The following is a 6,000-nucleotide window of genomic DNA, read 5'->3' on the forward strand; positions in this document are numbered from 1 at the left end:
ATAAACATTACCTCACTAATTTTTAAAATTCTATTTGTGTTTGTGTGTGTGTGTATATATATATATATATATATATATATATATATATATATATATATATATATATATGTATATAAAACATTTGCTGGTAATTTGCAGCCTTTTCTCTATTATGATGTATTGCAATGTACTGCTGCCACAAAGGCAACAGAATACATGACGTATGCCGGTGATATTAAACCTGATTCTGATTCTGATTCTGAAATTGCTCTTTACCGTTTATATACTTCGCACTTTTTCAGTAGATTTTACACTTCATTCTGCATTGTTATTGTAACTTTTTCTAGCTCTATGCACTGTGTAATGATTTAATTTATATACATAGTATCAAGACAAACTTCTCACTCTATTTTGGTACATGTGATAACAATAAAACAGTAAGTGTTCCCCAAATCATGTCATTCTTTAATGAACTAATTGGTATTGTGTATTTTGTGTGTAATATTGGGGGCGGATCGTCTGTCAAGATCGACTGAGATCTGCAGGAAGCCTGCATCTGGGTTATTTGCAAACAGAGGCTGAAGCACACACAGTCCTTTACTGGGCAGAGCAGTGTCTTTCCGACCCTCGGACTTCTCCTGGAAAATAACACATATTTCCCAGCTACCAGGCAAAAGCAAAGAGAGCTTTTCATTTGATTTAATAAGTTAATTTAAATACTTTAATTATTTTAAAATATGTATGTGAGCGTGCATATGTGTGTGTGTGTGTGTATATATATATGTATGGAAATTTAGTCTTTTCACTTAAAAAAATATTTTCAAGATTTTAAACATTTTTAAATTTTTTTTTAACAGGCCCCAAATGCAGTTGCATTGACCCTCACAATCCTGAATACCAGCACTGAATTTGACAACCAAACCACCTAGGGGGCAGGGTTGAACCAGTTGTCAGAGCCTTTCCGTCAGTGCAACCCACCCCTATATTTGGGGAGGAGCTACCCGTCCCTGAGAGTAGAGTGGGCCCTGTGAACGGATGGGGAAATTCAGGTGCTCAGGGAATGAGCTGGCAGAGATTTTTATTTCGTTTAATTAAGCTGGTTTCAATTTATTAAATTGCTCTTACATGTAAATGTTTGAATGTCTGTGTGTGATTTTAGTCAGGGCAATATAAAATTATTTCTAAAATGTGCCACTTTGGCACCTTTCACCTGCTTATGGCCATGAGGTTACAGAGGTACTGAGGCAATGAACCAACAGCTTGTTAACATTACGACACTCATAAGGAGATTTAAGTTGTGGGGGGTAGTGGAAATGCACTCGCTTTTCATTATATTTTTTATGAGACTCAGTGCATCCCATGCCTGAAAGCTGAACTCAAATTGCACCCATATGTACAGGCAAATCATGGGAAACTCATGGCCAAAAACGCAGATGTGCATGGACAGATTGTGGATACACCCGTGACAGTGGAAAATGTTACCCCAAGAGTGTGCTATAGTTATTGGCACGGTTACACTGAAATTCTTTCTTCTATGAAATTCTGGCATCCTTCTGCCTTTATAGCCACTACATTAGCCCTTTGCTCTTCAGTGAATTCACCTGACCCTCTAATTACTACAGAGTACTGATATTTTCTCAAGAACTTAGTGTTTTAAGCTTTATATGTAAAGAAATGTTAATTTCAATTAAATCCAAAAAAATTTACAAATATTATTCCACTATGCTATCATGTATCAAATCATGTAACAATGATTGGAAACGGAATTGTTGTATACTTAGATTAAGGAACCTATCATAAACTGCGATTTTTTTTTTGCCTGCAGGTGTTGAAGTGGCGTCTGCATCGGACCTTGGGGTGAATGGCCCGGGGTTCAAATCCGGCCAGCTCCTACAGGCTTTCCATCAACGCTGGGTTGAGCTTCGAGCTGGCAACTCGACCTCATAAAGAAACAGACAAACGCTGAAGAAATGGCAAGGTTGCCCCCCAATGCACCACAGGGCATGGTGAAGAACAACAGCACAAAATCTTAGATTTCATACACAAGTCCATGACTTTCCTAGAAGCTAGCATGTACAGAGGAAACTCAGCAGGTCATCCGCCTATAATTCCATTTAGTCCTATAGACTATTGGTGCTATTGGAGTGAACTTAGCAACAAGGAAGAAACAATGGATTCTTGTGTCTTGCTGTCTTGTAGGGGCAAGTCAGAGACACTACCAGATGTAAAGAAAAAAAAAATACACTCGTTTGGCTAAAGCTATCTCAACATATTGACTCCTGATCACACCCAGGGGAAATGTTGAACAGACTCATTCTTGAAAACTGCGGTTTATATTAATGGATCTGCTGTAAGATTACATATTTGGCATATATTGTTACACAGGTATGCATTACATTAATTTTATAATGTCTTTACATCCGGTTAAGTGCAAATATACCAAGATAAAACTAAAGACAGTGATTTGCAAGTGATGCCTTTGCTGTTCTCTTGACTAGGCAGTTGTATATTTGACATCATCTTCTACTTTGTATGTTAACCTTAGCACCTGTTAAGTTGCCCTTTCTATATCCCTTCAAAGATCAAATAAGTCTGATGGAAAATTGTCCTTACAAATTGATCTTCTACTTCAGAAATGAAAAGAACATAATGGAAGGATCAGTGCTGAGGGCCTCAAATAGTTTCCATCATCACAGTCTTCAGATTGACTTGATGAAGGCAAGGATCTCGAATATCCTGGTCCAAGGGCTTACTATTGTGGGTCATGTAGATTGCCATCATTCTGCTTGATCACAAACAAATTGGATTTAGTGAACTTGGAAAAAATTTTCTATGTAGTTGCATATTCTAACCAAGATAGTTCAACTCAGGCATTAAAGACTGTGCTCAAAAACAGCCTGATGAGCGACATCCTATTTTGACCGATGCTGTTACGTTGTTTGTTGCCTGGACTAAACTAACTGATTTGATTGGTTTATATCAAGTCGGATTGAAGTAAGACTAGTCAAATGTAGATATGCTGTCTTTATCATTTTCTTGGCTTTTTACCATGTGCAAGAAACAAATACTTGAGTTTCACTGATTTTCAATAATGATTTTTTAATTTTTAATTTTTGAGATACAGCATGGAACAGTCCCTTCTGGTCCTTTGAACCTTTTGTCAATACTGTAAAGGAAGGGGGAGGAACCCAGAATAGGGTAGTGTGGGAAGGGAAGGAGTACAAGCTGGCAGGTGATAGGTGAGACCAAGAGAGGAGGCAGGTGGGTGAATGGATGGGGGAGGAGGGGGATGAAGAAAGAAGTTAGACTTCTTCCCTCTTCCTTTCCAGTCCAGGCCCGAAGTATTGACTGTTTATTCCCCTCCAATAAACACTGCCTGACCTGCTGAGTTCCTCAAGCACTTTGCGTGTTACTCAAGATTTCCAGCATCTGTAGAATCTCTAGTGCTTATGGCATTGAACTTAGTTTGATGTGAAACATGTGGGATATTTTATTATAATAAAAGTTCTACTAAAATGCAAGTCAGTTTTGTATCCTCTGTACAGTAGTCCCAGGCTGTGCAGTAAACCTTAAGAGGAGAACAAGGTCATCGGCATGGCAGTGTTGTGAAGAAGCAGCGTGTCCATGTGAACATTAAACAATAGGCAATCATACTATTCTTAAACAAGCAATACATATTCAAACTTACTGGCCAGGTTGTCCAGGAAATCCAGACATTGAATCAGAATCAGAATCAGGTTTAATATATAAAGTTAAATTAAATGAATAGTTCAGGTAATGCAAAAAGAGAACAATAAATAGTGAGGTAGTGAATTTAAAGAGCAAACACTTGTATCTGCAGATTTCCTCATGTTTGCTCTTTAAATTCACTACTGCGAAGCCTCTGCCAGTGATGCCTACACTGAAGAAGTTTAATTCTTCTCTTCGGCGGGAGTTCAGTGAAACCATCTCTCGCTGCTCCCTATCTATAATTCCTTCGGCGCATTTCCCCCTCCCCCCACTACTTTCAAATCTCTTACTATCTTTCCTTTTGGTTAGTCCTGACGAAGGGTCCCGGCCTGAAATGTCGACAGCGCCTCTCCCTATCGATGCTGCCTGGCCTGCTGTGTTCCACTAGCATTTTGTGTGTGTTGTTGTCTAGTGAGGTCGTGTTCATGAGTTCAATGTTCATTCAGAAATCTGATGGCAGAGCTGTTCCTGAATCACTGAGTGTGTGCCTTCAGGCTTCTGTACCTCCTTCCTGATGGTAACAATGTGATCAAGGCACGACCTGGGTGATGGAGGTCCTTAATGATGGATGCCACCTTTTTGAGGCATCGCTCTTTGAAGTTGTCCTCGATGCTGGTGAGGCTAGTGCCCACGATGGAGCTGACTGAGTTTACAACTTTCTGCAGCTCATTTTGATCCTCTGCAGTGCCCCCACCCCCCATACCAGCTGGTGATGCAGCCAGTTAAAGTACTCTGCATGGTATATCCATCACGGCTAAATCCCTCCCAACCATTGAGCACATCTTCATGAAACAGTGGTAGGAAAGCTGATTCCATTATCAGAGGTCCCCACCACCCAGGCCATGCTGTTTTTTTGCTGCTGCCATCAGGAAGAAGGTACGAGTGCCTCAGGTCTCACACCACAAAGCTGAAGAACAGTTACGATCCCACAACCATCAGGCTCTTGGACATATGCGAATAACTACCCTCACTTGCCCATCCATTGAGATGTTCCCACAACCAATGATCTTTCTTTAAGGACCCTTTATCTCTTATTCTCATTATTTATATTTGCATTTGCACAGTTGGTTGTCTTCTGGTTGGTCTTCCACTGATCCTGTTATAGTTACTACTCCACAGATTTGCTGAGTGCGCCTGCAGGAAAATGAAATCTAGGATTATATTTGGTGATATATATGTACTCTAAAAATAACATTCACATTGAATTTTTGAACTTTGATTGTATGTACATAAAGTGATGCTAAGTACAGGAGGATCTGGACACAAGATGACTCTGACAGACAATGGTAAGTGGCAGTGTGTCTGTTGGCAAGAAGAATTCTTCTCAGCAGCAGCAGGCCACACGAAAACACAATAGGACAGTGACTGTATCAGGACTTCAACAATGATAATTTCTTCAATACATCTGGACCAATGATCAGGTGGTAGTTATACAGAGCAGCAGTCTCATTTCTTCTGCATGTTAATTGTGTTTCTGTGACAGCAACAATACAATTCTATTTATTTACTGCCATTGATATGGCAATAACACTTGAAGCTCCACTTAAGAGCAACATCTAACAAGAAAAATTGACACCAAGCCACATGAGGAGATATTAGGGCAGAGGGCCAAAAGCTTGTTCTGAGCAGTGTGTCTTAAACAGGAAAGGGAAGTGGAGGGAATTCCAGGGCCTAAGGCTTTGCCAACAAAAGGGACAGCTGTTCCTGGAGGAGGGGTTTCACTTACTCACTCATTTCACTGGACTGAGGAGTGAAAACTGTGATACCATGGTGGACTAGTAGTTAGCCTGATGCTATTATAGCTTGGGGCATTCTGGAGTTTGGATTTCAATTCCAGCGCTGATCTGTAAGGAGTCTCTGTACGTCCTCCCCATGGAATGCATGGGTTTTCTCTGGTTTCTTCCCACAGTCTGAAGACTTACAATGAAGGTTAATTGGTCATTGTAAATTGTCTCATGATTAAGTTAATGTTAATCAGGTTGTGTGCTTGGTGTGGTGGCATCGCTCAAAGAGCCAGAATGGCCTCCTCAATGCTGTATCACTAAATATATAAAACAGAATTATTTCCATATGCCCATTAGTTCAATGCTATGTCTGATGTAATTCCTGTGTTAAGCACTTGCACATGAATAACCTATCTTGTCCGACAAATATATTGGAATTCTTTGAAGGAATAACAAGCAGGATAGACAAAGGAGAATGGGTTGATGTTGTGCACTTGACTTTTCAGAAGGTCTTTGACAAGGTGCCACACATGAGGCTGCTTAACAAAATATGAACGGAGACAGACAG

At 40.0% G+C, this 6,000-nt stretch overlaps 1 long non-coding RNA gene across 1 annotated transcript in view; it reads left to right on the plus strand.

Moving 5' to 3' along the window:
- LOC132379661 (uncharacterized) overlaps nucleotides 1-3,473 on the plus strand; it is a 77,670-nt gene extending 74,197 nt beyond the window's left edge. The window contains exon 4 of the long non-coding RNA XR_009507501.1: nucleotides 1,805-3,473. This is a non-coding gene — a long non-coding RNA (uncharacterized LOC132379661). The remainder of the gene's footprint in view (nucleotides 1-1,804) is intronic.
- The last annotated feature ends 2,527 nt before the right edge of the window (nucleotides 3,474-6,000 follow it).

The sequence above is a fragment of the Hypanus sabinus genome, chromosome 22 (assembly GCF_030144855.1).
Source record: "Hypanus sabinus isolate sHypSab1 chromosome 22, sHypSab1.hap1, whole genome shotgun sequence".
In the NCBI taxonomy this organism is placed as follows: Eukaryota; Metazoa; Chordata; class Chondrichthyes; order Myliobatiformes; family Dasyatidae; genus Hypanus; species Hypanus sabinus.